This window comes from Rhodamnia argentea, chromosome 11 (assembly GCF_020921035.1).
Source record: "Rhodamnia argentea isolate NSW1041297 chromosome 11, ASM2092103v1, whole genome shotgun sequence".
Classification (NCBI taxonomy): domain Eukaryota; kingdom Viridiplantae; phylum Streptophyta; class Magnoliopsida; order Myrtales; family Myrtaceae; genus Rhodamnia; species Rhodamnia argentea.
In genome coordinates this window covers 22,361,377-22,387,260 of record NC_063160.1, presented here as the reverse complement: position 1 = coordinate 22,387,260, position 25,884 = coordinate 22,361,377, and the positions used below count along the sequence as shown (strand labels likewise).

The 25,884-nt window shown below is 40.7% G+C and overlaps 2 long non-coding RNA genes across 2 annotated transcripts; one reads left to right on the top strand and one right to left on the bottom strand.

The window, feature by feature from the left end:
• The first annotated feature begins 11,018 nt into the window (after nt 1-11,018).
• On the top strand, nt 11,019-24,837 carry LOC125312784. Its single transcript, XR_007196838.1, has 3 exons — nt 11,019-11,030; nt 23,935-23,940; nt 24,721-24,837. It is a non-coding gene; the product is annotated as an uncharacterized LOC125312784 (long non-coding RNA).
• LOC125312783 lies at nt 12,444-23,818 on the bottom strand. Its single transcript, XR_007196837.1, has 3 exons — nt 23,667-23,818; nt 17,820-17,822; nt 12,444-12,454 (listed from the first exon to the last, which is right to left on the bottom strand). It is a non-coding gene; the product is annotated as an uncharacterized LOC125312783 (long non-coding RNA).
• Nucleotides 24,838-25,884: the final 1,047 nt, after the last annotated feature.

Genomic DNA, 25,884 nt, shown 5'->3' with positions numbered 1-25,884 from the left:
TATCAAATTCCACAATCAATCGCAAGGCCTCAATAACAAAATCATTCATAATCAAATACAAGTACAAAGTGTACTGAATGCCACATTGGTGTTGCTTTCTGTTTACCAACGAGTCACGCAAAGAAGATCATGGTGGAACTAATGATGATGATGATGATGATCGACATTTATCCGTCTTCGGAAGTGCAGAAATAATCGGTCTAGGATCCTAAATTATTAATTCATGCTATTCCAGGTCAATTAAAGTAGATAAGTCTGAATGGGTCTTAAACCCATAATGACCTAATGATAAATGGGTTCAGCTAAGAGAAGATTTCCAACCATTAGGGCTCAAACTCTCCCTCCCTCCTTCCCTCTTCACTCTTTCTTGTCGCTAGTCGCATCTTCTCAATGAAGACCGAGAAAAAATCACCGGCCGTCGGACATCATCACTTTCATTCTCTTGACTGTGACTGGGAACGTTAAAAAGTTTGGACCTTGGTCGAAGAATGCATCGTGCATCATAAATATAGTGTACGCTTGGTTGTTGGGGCTGATTCATTGGTCCGCTAATTATCGGCCATTAGCATCGCCAAGTTAAGATGATTTATTGATACCAAAAGAGGAGCATTGCAAGAATGTTTTGATTTCTTTCTCTAATTACATGTGCGTTGGTAGGTAAACAAAAGTCATTTGATCGAGATTGCCCAAAGTCTATCGCATTTTGGACTAAATCATTTTAACCAGGATGATTTCGTATTCGTCTCTTGTCGTTGGAATATTTCCTAAATAATATTCAAATCAAATATCAAATTATTTAGTTTGGAGCATTGTGATTCAATTTCCAATTGATTTGATTTTCGAGACCAAAGATTGGATCCCAATTAAAATAGTTTCCTATGTTGATCTTGATAAATACTTACTGTATGGTCAATCATCGATATGGTGCATGACATTCAGGACGTATTCCTATTAAGAAGATTAATTAAAAAAAAATTTGCATGCATTTATGATGGATGCAGTTGCCACATTTTAGAAATTTGCATAGCCGTATCGGATATTACCTAAGTTAGATTAAGATTTAATATAAACTATTTCCTAGTTTTTTTTTTTTTGGTCGAAACTAGTTCCTAGTTTAGATTAGGTCATCATGTACATTTATGAAATTTTCTATGTTAACTCAAAAGTAAAATCATAACTAAAACCGTTATACACAGTATTAATTTAAACAAAAACACATCTTAATTTGTGGCGTTGTTCTAATACCTGAGGATATACACTTATCCTTTAAATTGAATTAGGTCATCATGTAGATTTATAAACTTTTATTTACGATTTTATTTTTGAGTTGAAATAGAAAAGTTTATATGTCTACATGATGACCTAATTTAAACTAGGAAATAGTTTATCTTAAATCTTAATCTAAATTAGGTAATATCCGATATGGCTATGCAATTTCTAAAATGGTAATCGTATCCATCCTCAATGCATGCGATTTTTTGTATTAATCTTCTTCATAGGAATACGTCCGAAATTAATGTCATGCGAAATATTTAGATGATTGACCATATAGTAGGTATTCACCATAACCAATTGTCGCGACCTAAAAATTGATTTTTTCAGGTTAACGGATTATTAGGTCAATTAGATTAACTAACCTAATTCGGACTCTCCCAAGTCCTACCGAATCGCAACTTAGGTTCAATTACATGCCAAGATTTTAAATTGGAGCCGCCACTAATCTTTTATGGTAGGTAGATTAGAAACCTAAATAAAGTATTAGGGAGAAAATACCTTATTTCATACGAACCAGAGATTAAATGGATTCGGGGACTTGGTTACATTAACTTTTCAATTAATGCCCTTTCGGTACCCGATTTTCATGAAAAATCCTTAGTTTGATGATTTGAATTAATTTTTTTTGGGGTTTTCTTTTATTAAATGCAATGCTAATGCAACCTACCTATATGACATGTGAGATGTAATGACATGGCAAAAATACGTGACATGGCATAATGGCGTGGCAAATATGCATGACAAGGAAAATATAATAATGCAAACTAAACTATAATGCTATGCAACGTGGATGGTATTTTTTGGTATATTTTTGTGTATTTTCGGATTCATGAAAAAAAAAGGTAAAAACTACTCTAATGTGAAGTAACATCTAATTTAACTTAAGAAATTGATTTCTCAAAGTCCTAATTTTATTAGACATTATTTTCATGCAAAAAGTGAAGAGAAATGTGATTTAGCTTAAGAAAACGTGACATCTTTTTTTGGGATTTTTTAGGAATTTATTTAAACCATGAAAACAATGAAATTTGAACAAAAATAAACAATATTGCCCATAAAACACCTTTAAATCCGAAATTCCGATTTTTATTCACAACACCCCCCGAGATTAGGGTTAGTAAGTGAATATATTATAGAATTACCGTCGTCCCTATATACATAGGGCAAACCTTGAAATTCTATTTAGGAATTAGCGATCCGCTCCTCGAGATCGAGGATTTGATATCTAATTCACACGTACGGGCACGATCATACTTCGAGATCGAAGTCATATGTTGCCTTTAATATACGTTTTCCGAGGGACAAGGCACAATTGGGGAGCATGTGTTATGGGCAGTATTGTTTACTAAAGTTCAAAATTTATGACAATAAATGGCAAACAATATGCAGAATATAAACATGCTAAACATAAAAGTAAAAATCAATCAAGGCCGCATGAATTTCGAAAACCCATAAGGGATTGCCAAAATTTTAAAGGGCATATGGCCCTATCCGCAAAGGATATCGATAGCTTTTAAATTTAGGAAAAGTTATCTCTTGAGATCTTCAAAGTATGTTAGATAATTTTCCAAGTTTAAAAGATATGATAAGGATTTTTTAAGGATTCCAATTTAGACACAAGATAATCTTCAATATTCCAAAAGATGTGCACGATTTCTTTAAGATGTGATTGGGATTTAGATTATCTTAAATTCAAATCAAATATCCAAAAATATGCTCATGATATATATGGAATCATCCACAATATCTCAAAAATTTCGAAAATCATGAGATTATATTTGAGGATTTCAAAAGAGATTATCTTGCCTAATGTGTCAAAATTCAATTTCCTTTTTGGATGAGCAGCTTTATCTCATGGAGATTTCAAAGACTAGGATAAATCCCAATCCAATCTATGAACATATCAAATATGACAATTCACTCACAAATTTCGGAAGAACGCAATGCATCTTTTTAATTGAATGTTATTTTGTCCAAGCTCAAAATTATCTAGTTAACTTTTGAATCATGCAAACCAATTCAGAAATTAACTAGGACAAACAATTTCACGATAACGCAAGCATCGATTTAGGACAAACAACTCAATCAATCAAAATTCGCAAACAAATAATCATAGTATCCAAGTTAGGTGATTTACCTTGGTTGCGAGCTTTGCACTCTCCTCTCTTTCTCGAACTTGAGTGAAAATTGCGTGCCAAATATGAATCGTTAAGACAAATTGGTGAGGATTACGCCAAGAAGGAAACAAAAGAAGAAAAAAAAACAGAATTCAAGCTTGATCGGAAGGAACTCCAGTTGCTTTCTTCACCATGGACTTCAAGGAGACAAGGACACCTCTTCACACACGTGGGATAATTGTGATAGTGGACGTTTGCTGGGCATCGAAAGACTGCTTCGTCGAGAAAGAACAGCTCGCGGGTCGGAGAGCCGGCAACGATGTTGCGATGCGGAACCAGTATAGATTCGCAGCACAATTAACTCCGAATAGTGCAGCGAACAATGGTAACTCTGACTCAGGACGGCGTGGACGTCTCGGTGGTGAGCTCGACGTAGTGCTCGTTGAACGCAATACTAGAACCGCTTCGCTTGATGCTCACTTGGAGGTTGCTAGATGTTCGCCTGGGCAGCGAAGGACTCGTCAGGCTAAGAGACGTCAAGATCCTTTCTCGGTGAAGATTGGCCTTCAATGATTTTGTCTCGGTGGTGGAATCTGCCAAAAGAAAAAAAACAAAACAGCCTTGGATTTTCCTTTGTGGCGTTTCCTGTCAATTCGCCTTTGGTCGTCCTCTCCTCAAGAACATGATTTTTCCTCTTTCATGTTCTGCAAACTTGGGGAACGGTTTGACTTCGTTGGGTTGAGCGGAACTAGTTGAACACGAAGCACTAAAACCTTCGAGAAAAGGACAGATCTCGCAAATTTTTCCCGAAGTTCTCACTTTTGTGGCGTCTCTCAATATTTGGGGCTCCCCCTTTTGTGAAACCTAAGTGCTCTATTTATAGCGCACGTTAGGTTTCTTGTTCATCAATCCTAATGCTTGTGGGCTTATAGGCTTGACTCCTTGAACAAATGTTATGAATTAAATTGAAAGCCTTTTTCCATGGGCTAACACTCAGCTCAATTAAAGGTCAAAACTACATTCTTTCGTTGTAATTTTCAGCCACTAATATGCTAGAACAGCCTAGCTGAATTTTGCATTCCCTCAAGGCTCGATCCAAATTATTTAATTAAGTTCTCATCCGTCCACTGTTGGTCCGATTAAAATGTGAAAGCAATGTATGCTAAAATAAATATGAAAATTAAGTTAATTATTTTTTGTGGGAACTAAAATTTAATTCCTGATTTTTATGCAAAATAAAAGGTTAGTCAAAATTTAGGTGTCAACAATTGCCCCTCTTTGAGTGGATGCTCGTAGAGGTTTCGCTCAAAGACAAAATTGAAACCTAAATTTTGACAATGCAATTGATGAATTATTTTGGTAGGAGTGTTAATCCCATTTTCTAATGCAAAGAAAGTGATGCATGATATGCAAGACTATAGAAAACGTGTGCCAAAACTTCTCTTTTTTCCATATTTGAGAAACCCGCACACGGATCGCATACGAGAATACCTGTTTCACCGGATACCTCATAAGCTGATGATTCCCTTAATTTCCAAGCTTCTGATGCGAGGATTTCAAGGTCTTGGGCCCATCTGTTATCAAAGACCTCTCCCCGACGCGAGACAAAGCAAGATATGTGTAGTGTTAAAGATATGTTTTTCGGGATCACAAGAGCAAATCGAGATTATGAACCCGGAACATTATTCAGATCACAAGAGCAAATCGAGATTATGAACCCGGAACACTATTCGGATCACAAGAGCAAATCGAGATTATGAACCCGGAACACTATTCGGATCACAAGAGCAAATCGAGATTATGAACTGAATAAATATTAAAGCCACAAGAGCAAATCGAGATTATGACTTTAATAAAAATTTACCGAGGCCACAAGAGCAAATCGATCCTGGTTCGATAAATTATCACATGAAGTTAATCATGAGTTGAATAAAGATCCAGACCACAAGAGCAAATCGAGATTATGGAATGGAAAGTATTCAAATCACAAGAGCAAATCGAGATTATGATATGAATAAAAGAAATCAAGAACACGAGAGCAAATCCATCAATGAACTTGATAAAGATTTATTGAAACCATGAGAACAAATCCATCCATGGTTTGATAAATACCTCATGAGAGCAGGTCGATCATGAGCAAGATATGTACCCGGACCACAAGAGCAAATCGAGATTATGAACTGGATAAAGGTACCATGAGAGCAAGTCAATCATGGACTAAAAGCATAAGTATAAGGAGTGTATTACCCGAACCGAATCGGTATTGAAGAAATGTGTCACCCGAGATGAATCAAGTCAATACACAAGAGGTCAAAATGACAACTAAAGTCAATTTTGAAAAGGGTTCAGAAAACTTACCTGGATTTTCCGAGCAATGAATAGGAATGGGCTAGGTTGACTGCATCATACCTACTTAATGACTTGTGGTGCAATTATGAGCAAATGCAACATCATATGTTAACAAAATTTGTGAGCTTTTTGCTTGCATTATAAAGCTTCACTGGGGAATTCTATCAATGAGGCAAGCCTGTCCGATCCTTTTGATAAATCCGAACAAATTGAATGAGGAACCTTCAGTCAGAAAGGACTTTCACTCATTCTCATGAAAAGGCTTTTGAAACCCGACCATTGATGCTAGTACGAGAATCACTCAAAAATTTGCCATCATCACACTTGACAAGGGTCCAGGTATTCTCGCAATCAGTATGACTAGACCAATCCGTGAGGTCTTTTATAGGGACCGTAATTCAGGCTTGGTCAGAGGTTTATCAAAGGAGACTCGTATGAGTCATTTTTGGCTTTGAAATGAAATGAAATTCTTGTCACCTGCATCGGGTTTACAAATCAGGAACCCTGCAAAATGAAGTAAAAATGATCTTGCCCACACTTCTTTGAGCGATATTTATAAGCAATTCAAAATCCTACATTAACCCAAGTGCCCTAATCTGAAGAGACTTTTGGTGAGGGTTGTAACATAGGTTCGGGGTAGGCTTAGAAATGAAAGGCCTATTTACAATAAAAGGGAGTAAGATGATAAGATTGGTGATCATCCGTCCTTGACACTTTGAGCATGGGTGCTGTTGCCAATGAGCAACTTTATCGATCTTCAAAAATGATCTTTCTTGAGGAGCATTTTGTGAACAACTTCAACCGAGACCTCCCTTCCTTCCCGTAGATGTTTTCTTAGAGAGCCCTTTTCTTTTTCTTCCTTTTTTTTTTTTTTGTCACGAGAGTGGGCCCATTTTCTTTTCTGGCTGCACTTGTCTCTTTTCTTTTCTTTTCTTTTTTGTGAGTACGCAGGATTTTCCGTAGGGTTAGCCTTTTGCTTTTCTTACTCCCTACTCCCGCCTCACTTTTTTTCAAAAGGAAGGAAGGGGTCTCGTCCAGGCCCCGTATATTTTGCTGGCAAATCTTTCGAGTTCGAGTTTGCCCCAAGGCATTTTGCCCATTTGTCAGATGATCCCAAATGATTCCTTGCTAGGATGATCACCAATTGGGTTACGAGAAATGAATCCGCCACTCAAATTGGGTTTGCAAAGGGATAAATGTGTATGATGTAGAGAATGAAACGCTCTTCGTCATGTCTAAGGCACTTGGACTAATACGGGACTCGCGTGCAATAAATACACTCAAAGATTGATGCAAGTGAGAGCAAGAAAATTTTACTCATTCCTTGATCTGAGAATTACCCCGGTGTGGGGTTGTTCTCGACAGGGGTATGAAATAAAACCACCGTTCAAAGGGGTTAAGCAAAGGGAAACCTGTAGTGTATGGGTAGATAAAATGAATGCCTTTCATCATTTTGATCGTCATACTTTTCGCGAGATAACCCTTTACCTTGTGGGCATGGAAATACTCACTCGGCTCATTGGGGATTGGAAATGCGGGACGTGTATGGAAATGGCTTGCCTTTCGTCGTCTCGAGGTTTTCTCATTCAGTATGATCATTTGGACCACAGAGATTGCCTGATTTAAATTATCTCCCAATGAAAATTAGCAATGCAGACAAAAATTTAATGAAATGAAATTCATGAAATTCAATTTGATTTAATTTTTCATAAAAAGTGCAAATCAAGCATATTCGGACGTGAAAGAATTCTCAAGGAATGGGGAGAGAGTGGATTGCCCCCGTATAAAGAGAAATGCGCATGAGATCGGTCAATTGAGGACTCAACATGCTCTAGCTGTTCGGAGATGACCATATCTTAATCATGTGCTCCCGCAAGGAGGAAAAAGAGTGTCACATTGAGAATAACATAAGATAGGAGATACTTCCCTTCCCAAGTCAGAGTTTATCGTTGATTTGCCCCATTTTCTATCAGAATGGATCATGTCCAATTATCATGGCATTGCCACGACCGGGGATTGGAAGTGCCCCCGGATGTGCCCCAAGTTGGGAGTTCACGATAACTGCCTCTTCCATTGATCCCGCAAGAAGGAAAATGGGATGTTATTTTTCAGGAATGATCAAACCTAGTGAGATAGGTTCCTCTTAAGATCGGGATGCATGTCGGGATATGATCCAACGATTAAACTTCGGCTGTCTAATGGCTTGATACACGGTATAAATAGGGTCACTTGCTTGGAGTGCGTCTTCATCCAAACCTTTCTGCCTTTGATTCTTAGAGAAAACTTCCTCACAACCTTAATGGAGCGTGCTTCTTCTTCTACGGCTTCGTCTCCCCCTACATACTTCAGCCGTGAGTTCTCGGCTATCCGGAGGGAGATTATCTCCCTTCCGAGTTACACCTACACCGTGCTAGTGGTGAAACCGCGAGCCCTTGATAAACTTCACAACCTGCTCAACCGTTCTGCGCCTCAAAATCTTCCCTCCGACCACCCGTTCCGGTCGGACTACGAAGAGTTTGTCACGCTTTTTGACTACGGGCTGGATAAGTTTCGCCGGAATCTGGCGACCATGTCTCAAGATGATCTCACCGAACATGAAGTTTGGTGTAAGATCGAAGAGATTGAGAACGGAGAAGTGGTGCACAAGGAACACCGCAACGTCCAAGAAGCCCTCCATGCCTCTCATGCTAGCGTCCTTCAACTTCGGAACTTTGTTTCCGACCGCCCGACTACCAGCCAGCGACACCTGCGAAGGCCTCTGAAGGAAACCGAGCAGCGGGAACACGAATTGGCTGAAGCCTGCGAGACCCGTTCCTTGGCTTCCATTGGGGCCCCTTTGGAGGGTTTGAAGGCCATGTTGGACTCTACCAATGGTCTTCCGCAAGGTCAGAAAGAGCACCTTCGGCGGCTGGAGGCGACATTGGAAGAGTTGGCTGCAGCTCATCACCGCGCGCGGGAAGAGAACGCCAAGTTGGAGTGCCGGCTGCGAGGCTTCGTGGTTCGTTTCGGGGAGCACTTCCGGTAAGGGCCTGCTCGGGCGAGCGAGCAAGAGGAAGGGAGAGAGAAAGGGAAAGAAGGAAAGAGAAAGAAAGAAATAGAGGGAAAGAGAGGAAGATTGTAAAAAGTTTTTACTGAATGAATGGAATTGATCTTTCTTACTCTTCGCTTTCTAATTCTCCTTGCATTTCCCACATCGATGGATAGAATTTTTTCAAATACTTCCCATTGATCGAACGTTGTAGTTCTCTTCCATCGATCTCCATTACTCGATCTGCATTCCCCGGGAGGGCGTCTATTACCAAGTATGGTCCTTCCCACTTCGACGATCATTTGCCAAACTTTTCGCTGTCGAGGTTCATAGGCAAAATAGTCTTCCATACCAAATCTCCCACGTCGAAACGCTTGGCTTTCACGTGTTTGTTGTAAGCCTTGGCAACCCTTCGCTTCTGAGCCATCAATTTTTCCAGTGCTGTGGCTCGGTTTTCTCCCAATTCATCAATATTGGTGTACATCATTTCATCGTCTTGCTCTTTAGCCATACCATCCTGGAGTTTTACTCTTAATGATTGCACCGTAATCTCCAGGGGTAACACGGCCTCTTGTCCATACGTTAGCATGTAAGGAGTGACTCCAGTGCTTGATCTTTTGGAAGTTCGATAAGCCCATAACACCGTCGACAACAATGAGTCCCATTCCCTTGGGTTGTCCTCCAAATGCTTTTTAATCAATCCGATGATTATTTTGTTAGAGGCTTCGCTTGGCCATTAGCTTTGAGCGTAATAGGGCGTCGAATGAATCATCTTGATACCCCTCGACTTAGCAAAGTCTTGTATTTCTTGGCTCGTGAAGACCGTCCCTTGGTCGGCGGTGATAGTCTCTGGAATTCCAAATCGATGAATAATTCGCTCTTCGATGAACTCCCTAACCGTTTTTTGTGTCACGCTTTTATATGACGCCGCTTCAACCCATTTTGTGAAGTAATCTGTGGCTACTAAAATGAAACCGTGCTTCTTCGACGAGGGAGGATAAATTTTCCCTATTATGTCCATTGCCCAACCTCGAAAAGGCCACGGCTTGATAATTGGGTTCATCGGTGCGGCAGGTACTTTGCTGGATTGGTCCATGCCTTTGGCACGATTGACACCCCTTTGCGTAATCGATGCGATCTTGGGTGATTGTCGGCCAAAAATACCCATGTCGCCTTAACAACCACTTTGTTTTCAATCCAGCCTGATGTGCACCACGAATCCCTTCATGGACTTCCGTCATGACTAGCATTGCTTCCTCCTATCCTAAGCATTTGAGAAGCAGTCCGTCGATTGTCTTTCGATACAACTCGTTGTCGATCAACAAATATTTTAAGGCTTTCCTTTTGAAGTCCCTACTGCCCGAACCCGGGTTCTTCAAGTAGTTTACCAAAGGGGTTCTCCAATCTTGTTGGCTGCTGGTTTTTTCCGAGCTTTCAGATTGCTCAATCATCATTACCCGAGCATCTATCGATGGTAAGGTCCTTACCCGAGTAATGATGTGGTCCGCTAGTTCCTTCGATATACGATATCCCGACGCCATCCGAGCCAATTCATTAGCTTCTGAATTTTCACTCCTCTTGACATGGATTAGCTCGTATTCGACGAACTTCGACAACAATTCTTTTGCCAGGTGGTGATGTCTAATAATGTTTTCATTCAAACATTGATACTCACCATTTAGTCGTTTGATCACCAAGTGAGAATCGCCTTTCACTTTAATTGATCCGATCCCCATGTCAATTAAAACATTCAGCCCCACGATCGGGGCTTCATATTCGGCTTGGTTGTTTGAGCATTCAAAGTCAAGCCCGAATATGAGTTTTGTTTTCTGTCGAAAAGGTAATATAACCATGATTCCCGCACCTGCTGAACCGGACGCCACCGACCCATCGAAATATAATATCCAAGGCGCAATACCAAGATAATTTTCATCATCCTCGACTTTTAAACCTGAAGGGTATTCGATAATGAAATCGGATATTGCCTGCCCTTTTACCGCTTTGAGCGGCACATAAATCAGATCGATTTCTATTAGAGTAAACGCCCATTTTGCAATCCGGCCCCTAATGATTGGCCTGGACAACATGTACTTAATCACGTCTGTTTTACAAATTACATGTACCGTAGTCGGCAACATATAATGTCGTAATTTTGTACAGGCGTAGTACGGTGATAAACATAGTTTTTCGATGGACGTGTATCTCGTCTCGGCATCGTTGAGCATCCTACTTAGGTAGTATACGGCCTGCTCTTTCCCTTCGTCGTTTTCTTGAGCCAGCATACTCCCGATCGTTGTATCGGCCGGCCGATAAATACAACTTTAATGGCCGTCCCGCCTTTGGTGGCGTCAACACTGCTGGCTTGATGAGATACTCTTTTAACCCGTCGAAAGCCACCTGATGTTTCTCTTCCCACACAAACTCTCGCTCATTCTTCAATTTGAGCAACGGGGAGAAAACTTCGATTTTTCCCGAGAGGTTAGCTATAAAACGCCGCAAGAAATTTAATTTCCCGATTAACATTTGCAGCTGTTTTTTATTATCGGGAGATGGCAATTCCGAAATAGCCTTAGCTTTGTTCATGTCTACTTCTATACCTCTCTGATGAACCAAAAAGTCAAGAAAGTTGCCAGCTTTTATCCCGAAAGCGCATTTCAAAGGATTCATCTTTAACTTAAATTTGCGCATTCTCTCAAAAGCTTGCTCTAAGTGGTCCAGATGACTTACCTGGTCTATCTTGACGATGACGTCATCGATGTAGACCTCCATAAACTCCCCAATCATATCGTGGAAGATATAATTCATTGCCCTTTGATACGTAGCACCAGCATTCTTCAAACCGAAAGGCATGACGACCCATTCGAACGTACCAATGGCCCCGGGGCATCTAAATGCTGTCTTGTGAACATCCTCCGCTGCTATGAATATCTGATTGTACCCAGAATGCCCGTCCATGAGGGACATCATTTCATTATTGGATGCCGAATCGATCAACATATCGGCGATGGGCATCTGGTACTCGTCTTTTGGGGTGGCCGCATTAATGTCTCGGAAATCAACGCACACTCGGAGTTTGCCGTTCTTCTTCTTGACAGGCACGATATTTGACAACCATTCGACATACCTTGCTGATCTTATGAATCCGGTTGAAAGGAGACGCTCGATTTCCTCCTTAACTTTAAGGATCACTTCGGGAGCGAATCTTCTAGCGGCCTGTTGGTGTGGTCGAAATCCTCTTTTAATTGGTAATCGATGCTCAACTATGCTCCTCGAGAGACCATGCATCTCATGGTAATTCCAGGCAAAGCAATCCTTATATTTTTTCAATAGGTTTACCATTTGAACCTTGTATCTCCGATCGAGTAGTTGGCTTACATAAGTAGGTTGAGGATAGGCCTCATCTCCGAGATTGACCTCTTCCAATGGGTCTTGAGCTTGAATTACCTTGTCGTCCTCCTTCATTGGTGAGTCTTCAAAATCTAAAATGCCATCTGCAAGCTGTCGGGCTTGATCACTTTGCTCGGCCTCGTAGGCCGCATACCTCTCGGCGAGGTTTTGCGCAAATGACCGACTTTCCATCGGAAAACGGGTCGATCGGTTCCACCGGTTCCTTTCTTGGGATCCACTCGGTACTCCCTTTGTCGAAACGGCAGAATGCAATATCTCTTGGGTCCACTTCAGGCGGCTTAGATATGCGAAGGCAATCATCCAGCATCACTTTGTCCCGGCCGGATATACGGGTCCAGGTAACACAAGTCCGGGGATTTGCTTTTACATATTCCACTTTGTCCCCATTCCAAAATGCTAGCATCCGGTGAAGTGTCGATGGGACACATTGGTTTCCATGTATCCAATCCCGTCCCAACGGCAAGTTATAAGATCCGTCGGCGTTGACAACGCAGAAAGACGTCCTCGATGTTTTAGATCCGACGGTCGGGTCGGCGACATATACTCCCTTTACTTCAGTAATTTCGCCGGTGAAATCGGATAACTGTATATTCGATGGGATTATTTCGTCATCATTCCTCCCGATTTTCTTGAAGAAGCGGTATGGAATGAGATTTAACGTTGAACCGCCATCCACCGGTACTTTCATTACCGGCCGCCCGTTGATCTTGGCATTTATATTGAGCGACCTCAAGTGATTTGAGAGATCTTCCATGGGTTTCCTGAATTCCATGGTCTCTTCATCGCTGAAGCAAAACCGAACCCCTTCCTTTTCTTGCGTTGTTTCTTTATAGCCGCCGTCACTTGAGGTCGACTCGAGTTGAAACTCGTGTGGTAACTTAACTCGTACCATACAAGAGCTTAGGGGGGAAACCGACACGCTAGCGGGGGTTTCAAATCGAGATTTGGACGCGGATGTTTTCTGTGTCTTTGTACCCTTGTCCTCTTTTTCTTGAGCTGGGTGTGTCTCTTCCGGTCGTCGTCGCCAAACCAGATTTCTCGGCCTCCGCAGTTTGGTGTGGTTAGGAGCTGCTGCTATCGAGTCATGACCGGCTGGAATCTCCTGTTGCCGTAGTATGCGGACCCTGTTCTTTCTTTGCACCCTTCTCTTCTGAGTTCGGGTCAATATTTTCTCCTTTTCTTGATCTTCCGTCACCTCATACCATGACCCTTCTACGGGGTTGCTTGGTATCTTAAGAGTGTGTCGACGATGTGGCTCATGAAGGCCTTGTCGAAAATCTCTGTTGAACTCCTTTCCCCATCCATAGTGGACTCTTTCTTGGGGATGTGGGGTTGATGGACCATAGCTTACGTAATAATCAAACTTGCCACTTGGCTCACCTAAAGTACCAATTGTAGGGTCCCCTTCATCGTATCTTTGCTTAAACGACTTATAAACTCTCCGATGATTGGAACTTCTTCGAGGTCCGGCACTTTCAATGTGAAAAGGCGTCTTATCGCTATGATCGGTTCGACCGCTCTTTTGGTACCCTTCCTCGGGTGTACTCATGTTTCCCAATTTTCGCCTGCAATAAGCGCATAAATTTGTTGACGTATGGCCTTTACTCGATCGCTTTAAAGATACCATTCCGGTCATCACTGGAAAAGGATCCGCGTCCACATCCATCGGGGGTTTCCCTTTGTCTTCGGCGAATTTGATCTTTCCTTGTCGAATCGCTTCTTGAATGTTCTTTTTAAGGACTAGACAATCCGATGTGTTATGGCTCAATGAGTGGTGCCATTTGCAATACTTCTTCCCCGCTAATTCTTCTTTGGACGGTATCTTACGCCCTTCAGTCATCCTGATTTGTCCGTCAGCCAAATGTATGTCGAAAATTTCTTCTACCCGATTCGCATCGAATGAATAGTACACTGCTTCTTTTGCTTTAGCCATTATAGTTGACTTTTCTTTCATCCTTGCTGGCTCGAGTGCTTGGCAAGTGTATGGCTTGTCGATGGTCAATTGGGCGACGGCCACTTCGACGGGCTCCGTTGATTCTTCGTCGAAATCGGGTGGCTCGACAAAACTTACATCTCCTCTTCGGGTGTGCCTTTTGTCTTTTTCCTTGAGCGGACTCTCGTGCTTTGTTGCCATCGTGGATAATTCGAATAGATCCGTACATGGATGTCCCACCATCCTATCTCGTATTTCGAATTTCAACCCGTTGAAAGCGAACTCAGCGAATGTCTTTTACGGGAAAGGAACTAAACATTTGTTCCTAGCCCGTTTAAACCTTGCAACAAACCGGTCGACCGTCTCGTTTGTCATTTGCTTCATTGTCGACAAATCGCTACTGACAAGTTCGACACCGCTCTTTGAAACTGGCCATGAAACAAACGCTCCATCTGTTCCCATGTCATCACCGAATTGGGTGGTAGTGCGGTATACCATGTAAAGGCTGTTTTCGACAAGGATAATGGAAAGAGCCTTAATTTCCGATGATCCGCATGTGTAGCAACCCCACATAGTGCTAGAAAACGGTTGATATGTTCATACGTGGACTGATCATCCTCCCGAGTAAAAAGTGTGAACTCGGGTATTTTAAACCCTCTTGGATACGGGATCGTATCCATCCAATCCGGGTACGGTTTTCGGTAAACATTAGCCCGGTATCCTACCATTGGGTCAATGTATACGGGTGCCTGGTCAAACAACGGCTGATGGTACTGCGGTTGATATGGCATTTGATATCCAGGTTGTGGCGGATGATATATGGGTTGCACAACGGGCTGAAACATTTGCTCGGGACCTGGTGGTTGAAGGGCCCGATTCATCTGCCGATATCCATGTCGTATGGCCCGGTGTCCATACTGTCCTTGCCCCCCGGCTTGGGGTAATTGGTCTTGCCCCCTAGCCTGCCATTGCCCCCCAAAGGGTATTGCCCCCTGATTTTCGACAATCATGGGTACCGGTTGTTCATTGATAGGGACGGGGTTATGTTGGGCGGCTACTTCCTGACGAGCAATATTCTCGTCTTGTCGAACAGGGTGTCCGGAAGCATAACAGTATCCGCAGGTATATCTTGTCGAATATGATGTCTAGGGAACATACCTGTGTGCGCATTTACCGGGGGTCTAGGTTCGTTGGCCGGTAACGCCTCTCCTCGTTGCAGAATCCGCGGAGGTGCTAAAGGCCGAGTATTCTGTCCCGCAAGGCCTATATTTGGCGGTGTTGTTCTTGGTAAACCGCCACTTACTGCTGGTACGAAACCATTCCCTTCCCGAGCATGAGGTGGGTTAATTGTAATCCCATGTTGTCCTGCAGCACATTCGTGATACGTGTTGATGATTAATGGCCCGACAACCTCGGTCATCCGCTGTACCATGTGATCAGCAAACTCGTTCTGGACTTCTTCGATGGTCCGCCTTATCGATGTTAGCATGACAGGCATCATTTCCGGATTTCTCCTTGGCTACTCAACGTTACGTCGAGAGACCTCGACGTCCTCTTGATGGGCCGTGGATGACTCCATTCGTTGTATTTCTTCCTGGGGCTCGTCTCCACCACCGTCTATGTTGTTATGTCCTCGTGTGCGTGGCATAGCACTTCTCTTGAACCGACACCAAATGTCCCACCGGGCGTGCCAAAAAAGATTGTTGCGCGTTAAAATCCCTCGACAAGGCTTTGCTGGTAATGGGTTCTAAGCCCCGATCGACTATGGCCCAATGAAGGTTGCTTACGCGAGACTCTTTTATCGAACTTAATCCGTTCGTTTTCCGAAAAGGGGTTCTGGGTCGATTTTGGACAGAGAATGTCAAATGCAATAAATTTACACAAAAGGACGCGTTACAAATGGGCTTTCGACAACTTCGACGGCCCAATGTGCAATAGTAACAGTATGTGACAGACTTCGACGTGACCCTGGAATTGAATCGACGGGATCGGGAGATAATGTAGGACACAATGCTGGAATTCAATCGACAAGACTGGACGGGGAATTATAGGACACAATACCGAAATTGAATCGATGGTACTGGACAAGATGGGTGAAGGGTGCAACACCGGAATTTAATCGACGATGCTGAACCTAATGAGTAGACGCCGGAATCTAATCGACGACACCTAACTCTGGATATGATACTCGCCGGAATTGAATCGACGACGGGGATCCGAAAACTACAGCTAGGCTAGGCTAAAGGCTAAAGGTTAAGAGCTAAGAGCTAGTTTGAAAATGCAAGTGTTTTGGATTTGTTGTGTGTGTGTGTCTTGCTATTGCGAGGTATTTATAGGCAAGCTCTTTGGTAACCGCCGAGCGGTTTCTTCCTTTGGCCCCACGCTTTGCTCTTTTCCATAAACCACGTGGATGACGGTTTCCTAGTCTTCGTGCCTTTTTTTTTTTACCTCGTGGGGATTACCGCCAACCGCTTCGATCGTGGCCTCCCTCCGCGCGCTTTTCTTGTTCTAGAAGGAAGTGGCGCCAGAATTTATCCCGACACGTGGCACCTTTCTGATTGAAACGTTCCTTGCTTCGGTGTTCCTTCCTGTAGCTGATTATCGCTTCCTCACGTGCTTGTCACGAGTCTCTCTTGGATTATTTTAAGTGTCAACAGTCTCAAAGATCAAACGCCTAGTTACGTAAAAGGGGAAACATCCCTATTCGAGAGTTATCTACACTCAAATCAAATCGCATTAGAATCGCAATGCTCCAAATTAGATAGCTTGGTATTTGATTTGAATATTATTTAGGAAATTACCTAAATGGACAATAGACTCCAACGACAAGGGTAATAGAAAAGTCATCCTGATTAAAGTAATTTAGTCCTAAATGCGATTAACTTTGGGAAGTCTCCGTCAAATGACTTTCATTGACCTTCCAACAAACATGTAATTAGCGAAAAAAATCAAAACGTTCTCGTAATCCTCTTCTTTGGCATTAATAAATTAGCTTACTCATGCCAACTTGGCAAGGTGCTAATTGCCCAATAATTAATGAGCCCCAACAACAAGGCATACATTATATTTATAATGCAAGATAGTATTATTCGACATTTTGTCATTGAGGCTCTGTGACCGATTGCGAAATTGATAACATATGGCGATCATCATAACTATGCCTTTTTCCATTGAGACTTTGAAGGTTAAAACTGTTCTTATTAGAGAACTTAAAAGGGGTGTCAACTGATTTTGTGCAAGCACGACAAAAGGAAAGGCACTGTTATAAGTCTAACCTGCTTCGAAGCTCGTAAATGGAAATTCAAGATATGTAGGATGCTAAAAAAGAGAAGTAAATATATGATATGCTATTTGTATCTAATAAATTTATTTCCTAGTTCTAACCTCTTTCTTTCAAATAGAAATATGTGACATGGATTTTCTTTTTTATTCAATTTGTTAGATAAAGTGAGGCAATCTAATTCCCTAAATGCACTAGTGAATTTAGCTTTTTATTTTATTTTTTCAATGAAAATGTGATCTCTCCTTCATTTGTGTTTTTTCCTGTTATAATTCAATTTTTTTTGTTATAGTAAAACGAAACTAAATTAAGAAATTCGCTATAAGGTACAAAACTATAAGATACCGGCTAGCTTGAAACTAGATATAAAGGAATTGGCTAAAAATACTAAATTAACTGAAAAATTTAACCATATGCCGAAGCATATACCAGCTAGAATCTAGTTGCGTGAATCAAATCTATATGTTGATTGCAACACATAATTTGGCCATCGAAACTACACTTTGCAACATCACCCCAGGTATATGGAAATTCACACTAATGAACCGATGTCGGTTTGGGACTATTCAATCTTAGACTTCATGTAATTGAAGTAAGATCGATCGAACATGAATGTGTCTAAACCCTTGCGAGGTGGATCGAACAACGCGCCTGCCAGAGCCATCAAAGCAATACTTACTTAGTACCTTAACAAAAATAAAAAAAAACTTACGCAAGTCAATAGCTCTAGAAATCATTACAATTCCAAAAAGTAATTTATTTCTCATATCGATCTTGGTGAATACTTACTATTAATTTATGAAATATTCCCGTTACCAATATTAATACAAGAAAAAAAATTGCATGCGTTTAAGATGGATGCAGCTGCCACATTTTAGAAAAGATTTATAAACTTTACTATTTCAACTCAAAAAAAGAATCATAAATAAAAACCAATTTCATGCTTGCGCCGGTGACATTTTGTCTTTCATCATTTCATTTCGGGGGCTTGATTTATGGTTCATTCACTGAGGCAAATAAAGGGCATACATCGCTGATAAACAGGTGGAAACAATCGTATTTTACACTTTGCAACACGACCTCGGACATATGGAAACTTGTACTAATGAACTGTTATCCTAAGTTTGGGACTATTCAAAGACCGGGAAATATATATATATTAATAGAGGAAGCACACCCGGAACGGATCTTCTATGCCAACCTTCTAGCTGTTTTCGTCTTCCTAGACTACTTAGGGACCTTCGCCGAGGTTTCCCTTGCGACACTGAAAGCGTATTCGTAGTTTGATTAGAGGTGGTACCCCCCGACAAAGCGTTCCCTATCGCCGGATTAGGAGAGCCATCTAGAGCGGTAATCTCTCGTTGTAAGATCATCGTTTGGTTGGTTGGATGATGATGCCCAGAAGGAAAGCTGAGTCGAAAGGCAGGGTAAGAAAGGGTTTAGCTAATGGAGATATTAACTCTCCCGAGAACCAATAATGCGTAAACCATGTCAAGCCAAGACCGATCAATATCCGAACGGACTAGAGTTGTCCTAAGTTTGGGACTATTCAATCTTAGACTTCCTACCAACATAAAAACTAAAATGATATAAAGCTAGAAATTGAAGTAAGATTGATCGAACATGATATGGACATGCTAGGGGATTCAAAAATATGCAAACCCGACGTGGACAACTTGTACCATTGGACTAAAGAAATAAACTAGCTGGAACCAGAATGCAGAGTTTAGAGCAAAGAAACAGAGCCTCCGTTCAATAGTTAATGGTGGCTCACACCAACTAGTCATCACCCATGTCAAAGGGCTGGCGCCAAAGAGAATCAACGTTGGTTTCTTTTAAAGTACTTCTCAATGTTTGGATTTCTTCTTAAGAACTCTAACGCCACTTCATATGACGCCATCAGGAGATTCGGAAATCTTTTGGTGAAGAACGTCTCCAAATGATCGAAAGAATCGGGTGGCGCCTGCCAGGGCCATCAAAGCTACCTTAATACACAAGTCAATTGCTATCCAAATCATCACAGTTTTAGAGAGTACCTTCAGGGCTTCTGAAACCGCCTCCTTGCGAGCCCACACGTTTCTCACCATTCGCAGTAAGTCTTGGACAGCACCATAGTCATACTTTACATTATCTAGCAGGATATCCAAATAAGGATTCTCTATGCGGCTATTCCACGTCCAAGGAAAGATCGACTTCTTCTTGCCATTCAATTTCGTAAGAGTTTTGCTCTTTGGATCATCTTTCCTTAACTGAAACTGATCTATGGTATTGGAGAATTCAGACAAAAAGTCCATCCTCTTTTCTGGACCCCAAAAAAATGGATGAATAAGCACGTCCGATACTTTTGGCCTGCCAGCAATCAAGAGCAATTGACTATTGAATGTTGATAAAATCAGCTATATTGCAATCTCTACAGCAATTGAAATTGTATTAGCTCAATGAGAGATAACATAGTCCCTACCTCAAATTGGCAACCGGATTTAGCAAACGCTGGATGAGGTCCCCAACTTCGTTCTTATCCAATTTGTATTTCTTAATACTTTTCTCAGTATTCCCCTCACGTTCTCGAAAGTGATGTCCACCACTGGCACAGAAGAATAAGAGACGACCGAAGGATAACCAGTCTTCACGTTCTTGTGATCCGACCCTTGCAGAACCTGCAACCATATATCGGAAGATGATTACCATTCAGATTATGCACCATATATCAGAAGATGATTGCCATTCAGATTAAGAGGATCAACCTACCAAGATTTCCCGTGCAAGCTTGATGTTCATCAACGAATGTGGTAATCCCTGCATCAGAGATCTTGGCAGATAGACGTTCACGATCTTGGCGAACTTTATCAAGAATCACCACGTTTTCAGGCCTCAAGTCCCCATGAACTTCACCATGCTTATGCAAGTGTTCCAGTCCTAATGCCACATCCCTGTATCATGTAGACATACGTCATTATAAACTAAGCATTGAAATTTTTTGAACTTTTGTAACTAGATTCAAACTTAAATAAAAATATTTACTCCATCAGTTCCCGCAATGTCTGTGAGGGAAGACCAATATCAATCCATAACCCAATTCCCTGCACCCTATCCCGGAGAGATGGCGCCAATGGTGTATCATCAGGTGCGACACGGAAATTAGAAGAAGGCCGGAATGCGTCGATGAGATTTTGCAGACTGAAATGATACAGCTCTTGAACAACCAACTTGAATCCCATGTTGTCGGTTATGTCGTCAATATGCACCACATTTGGATGTGGGTGCAGACGCGTGAACTTGATAGTGCCCATGTTGACACGAACGTGACCACAACGGAATCTTTTCACGGCAACGGAATTACCATCACGGCTTGCCTTAAATACCGTAGTCCCGTCACGGCCTTTACCTATTTCCTCGGAGAGTTTGATATTAGACCAGGCAATGGGCATGAAATCATCAGAACATCTATCCTTCTCAAGCATGAGTCTTCGCATCGCAGCAACAGCATCTTGAACAATGTCGGCCATTGAGGCTCGTCTGCAGCAAGTTAAGAACGAAGAGAACTTGGGAATTTCTGTGACTCTTGAGCGTTGAAAAGTTTGGATCTCGGTCGAAGAATGAATGCATCATGTATTATAAAGATAGTGTAAGGTACGCCCGGTAATTTCCTAAATAATATTTGAGTGTACATATGGCTCGAATAGGCATGTTTCCCTTTTTGAGCCGTTATGTAATTTAAATTTGTTTCCTATATTGATCGTGGTGAATGCTTACTATATGGTCAATCATCTAGATAACATTAATTTGGGAAGTATTCCTAAAGAGAACTGCACGCATTTAGGAGATTACATAATTTAGATTAAAATTTAATATAAACTATTTCCTGGTTTAAATTAGGTCATCATGTAGATATATAAATTTTTCTATTATAACTCAAAAATAAAATCATGAATAAAAACTAAAACGCATCTTAATTTGTGTTGTTGTTCTAATACTTGAGGATATACATGCCCTATTTTAATTGAATTCATTTATCACCAAAAATCGGGCTTTTTCAAAAATATAGGTTTAAAAAAATTACCAATTTAAATGATTTTTTTTTTAAATTGCGGATTTAGGATATGTGCGCCTCTGCGCCTTTTGGGAGGCGCATACCCCTTGTGAGGCGCACAAAGGCCACTTAATTTTTTTTTTACTATTTTTTTGTAGCCTCAGACTTTATTTTTTTTTATTTTCATATTTATAATAACGTTCATTTATAATGTTTATATTTATACAACTTTATAAATATAAATTTTTTGTTTTTAAACCTTCTTTTTATAACGTAATTATTAATAATTAATTTAAAATTTATTAAGACATATAATGTTAGTGGCGGTAGGCCCGCGAGCCATGTACTGCCGCCGCGCTCTCGAGTTGCCGCTGTGTCGTTGTCATCGTCATCCGAGTCGACGTTATAAATGTTAATTAATTACAAAAATATTAAATTATTTATTAATTATATGTGTTAATAAAATTTTAAATTAATTATTAAAAATTACGTTATAAAAAGAAGGTTTAAAAAGAAAAAAAACGTCATATTTATAAAGTTGTATAAATATAAACGTTATAAATGAAAATTATTATAAATATAAAAATAAAAAAAGTAAAAAAAATAAAATCTGCGGCTACAAAAGAAAAAGAAAGTAAAAAAAAAAAAAAAATTAAGGTGGCCTTTCGCCTCCGGTTGACAATATCTGAGCCAACCGCTAACCTGGATTTACCAAGAAAAGTGTTTTCTTGCCACTGAATGGTGTTACTGTTCGCAATTTTCACGACCTAGATTTTCTGTATGAGAGAGAGAGAGAGAGAGGGGGGGGTAATGGATTTCCACGAAAAGATTGTTATGGATTTCCTCACAGACTTGCCACATTAGCTAATAAAAACTAATGAAGGATAAATATGTCACATGAGTACTAATGTGTGTTTGATATTTTCGGTGATCCAAAAATTAGTTTATGGTAAATCTATCGAGATGTAACAGTTTGGGATAATTTTATCACAAACGTACCACTTTGAGATTTTTCATGGTATTAATTCTAGATTTTTTTCCTAAAATGTTGCCTCTAAACTAATTACTTAGGATTGTAAATTATTAGAATTGTCCTCTCCTTGTCTGGGGAAAACGATTTGTGCTTCTCCCCAAATATAGCCATCACCCATGCAAAAATTATGCACCTAAGTTTGTAATATAATCTATAACCTACAATCTATGTCTATATTCCATAGTTATATATATAAACGACAGGTTTTGTCGTTACAATTAAGTAGGTCAATTGGTCTTATATAATTAGTGGAAGAAATATAATTTAACATGCATAATTATCTATAGTCGATTGTGTGCATGTATGTATGTATGTATGTATGAAAGAGATTTCACTAAGAATTTTTTGGTTGTACATAATAATGATGATGATGCTGAGGATGCCGATGATGACGGTCTTAATTATTAAAACATGAGTTTTTGGGTATTAATTCTAACCATTCCATTAGAAGGTAATAACAATAATAGCCTATATTTCTAAAGGTGAGTTTTTGACAATATTTTAGTCTATTTATTATTCAGATCATTGCCAAGAGAGAATTTAACTATAACTTTCATCAACTCTATATAATATTTCTACAAGTAAGTTTTGTACAATAATTAAATTCGTTGTAAGAAGAACTACAATTCATGCCATTGGGAGCATAAAATTGTCCCCTTAAAATAAAATGACCTGATAGAATTCCCACCTCAATATCCAGAATATATTAGTCAAGTTGTTCAAAATTAGATTGACAATATCTCATTAAGTTTCATTTAAAAAGAGGAATCACCAATTTCTTAGTGACTTAACTGTTTAATCTTAAAGTATTTACAGAGAATTTTCCGCTTTACGCGAGAGAGAGAGAGAGAGAGAGAGAGAGAGAGAGATATTAAAGCTTTTCCCAAATCAGCTGATGAGCTTCTATACATGCAACGATAGGTAAAAGAAAATGTGCAGTATATCCAAAACAACATAAGGGAAAACGACTGAATCAACTAAGGATATAAGAACCTTTCCTCTTGTTATTTCACCAATATGCGTTCGAGATAATCATACAGCAAGTCAAAATAAGAAACACGACCTCTTCTTTCTGTTTCTGCTTTCGCGACCTCTCCTCTGTCTCTCTCGCGTCGTCTCTCGCTACTCTCGGCTCTGTCGCTCCCCTCAAGGCCTGGCGGCGAAAATGATGGTGGTGAAAGCAAGATTACAGGAGCAAATAACAGGGTCTTACAGAGATGCCCATGTCCAGCATAACGTCGACGAAGATAGCGAGGAAGAGATCGGCGCGAAGTCAGAAATGAAGAAAGAAGGTGAGCGAAAGTGGGTTCGATGGAGGGTAAGCAGAGAGAAGAGAGAGAGAGAGAGACTGTGGAGGGTCTGTTTGGTTTATGGATACGACGAAATGAAGCAACAGAGGAAAAAAACAGTGGCCAATGAAGGAGAGAGAGAGAGAGAGAGAGAGAGAGAGTGGCGGAGTTGGCGTTTCCCGGCACAAAAAGACGACGGTGAGGGTGACTTCACCTACTCCTCGGCCATTTCTTCAACACCTACTCCTCGGCCATCTCGGCCATTTCTTCAACACCTACTCCTCGGCCATTTCTTCAACCACTGCTCCCAAACAGAGCTCTCTCTCTCTCTTCTGTGTAGGTGTCAGTGATGTGTTGCATCCACCCTGTCTGTCTCAACCTCTTTTGATGTCCTTTTACGCTTTTCACCCCTCCAGATAGTCGCACACGGTTACTTGTGCTGCCATTTCCCACTTTGGTTGCGTTTTTGTCTTCCGTGAGAATGCCGTAAGCTTGTCGCACACGGTTACTTGTGCCCTCATATTTTCATTGATGACCCCGATACAAAAGGAGCGGATGCAAAGACATTATCAATCAGTTGTTGTTATATTTGATGGTGAATGTAGTTGAATTTTTCAATTCAAAATGTTGATATTAATAAATGGCGAATCCTTATTTTTAGCGTAAATTCATTTTTAGAACTCTTTTTTTATTATTTACTTTCATGTGAATCATAAAATTCATAATTTTTCATGTATATATAAAAATATATATTTAATATACAACGTGTCTTATCATATTGAATTTTTTTATTTTTTGAAAAATCACGTGTCGGCATGTCGTGTCATGTTTCGTGTCCCGTGTCGTGTTGGTGCTACAAAGGAAACCCACCCATATGTACAGAAAAAAGGAGATGGCTACTGTCAAAGATTTGGAAGAGAGCAAAATTATACACATCCCTCCAGGCTCTAACTAATTTTCAATTCAGCTTCATTCAAGCTCTCATCATTTTCATTTAACAAGTAGATACATAGCTCCAAAAGCTGATCCGCAAACGGAGGAATCCCAGGATTGCGCCCATCGTTATATTTGTGAGCACCGAAGGTGATCTGCCACCCGTCATGCCTAAAATCCTTGCGGTTCGTATATTCCATCCTCCTAACCTTCTCCCTAATAGCGGACGGATCCACTGGCTTATCAACGATGTCCAAATAGTCTGGAGCCTCTTTTTGTTTTACTTTAACGTCTTGTCAGCTAAAATCAAGTATCAACATGCCCAACTAACGCCTTCTTGGATATAAAATTTGGTAAAAAGTAGAGCAATTAGGGCTGGATTTTATCAATTGCTCTTATTCTTAAGAGAGTTTTCCTTCCATCTAGTTTGAGATCTTCGATTTTGCGCTCCGTCTTAAATCTCTCGTGCCTGGGGGTGTTCCATTTTTTATGGGCAGAGAGCTTGCCCTCGAAATACTAGAATAACTCGATCTTGAGAGTTTTTTTATCTGTCCATCGTCAACGAAAAAGATTTGAAGAGTGGGTTAATGGGGGTAGATTTTTGACTCAAGTAAAAATTTGTTATTTTTTATCATATAGAAAAAAATTTAGAATAAAATTGAGAATGGACGGTAGAATTGGGACATAACCTGGAGGTGGGTCCTCGAGGAGCACAAACTGTACTGTCCTTACTCTTTTGCTCTTGCACCTCTTAAAAATCTCCCCAAAAACCTCGAATTCATTCATCCCATCTTCTCTTAATCGGCCAATTATTAAACAGCCACTTCCTTCAAATCTACCGAGCAGGACCCGTTTCACTTCCTTAAATCTGCCCTCCACACGTCTCCCTCTACATCTCCCCAAAACCCTAGGGTACATCGATCCTATCTTCCCCGAATCGGCGACTTATCAATCATCCACTTCCTTCAAATCTCTCTCTCTCTTAGACATCCCCAAGAACGATTCGCAAGCAAACTCGTTTCGCGACCATCCCACGTGACGATGGCGACCCAGAACGACATGTCCAAATCCGGATTCGGAGCCTACAGCGAAGCCACGCCTCTGCACCGCAAGGTGGCCCTGATCATTGGAATTACCAGCCAGGTACAAGCACATGGCCATAATAGTGCTGAGTAAATACGAACTTCTCGCTGAAACAAGGGTTGGTAT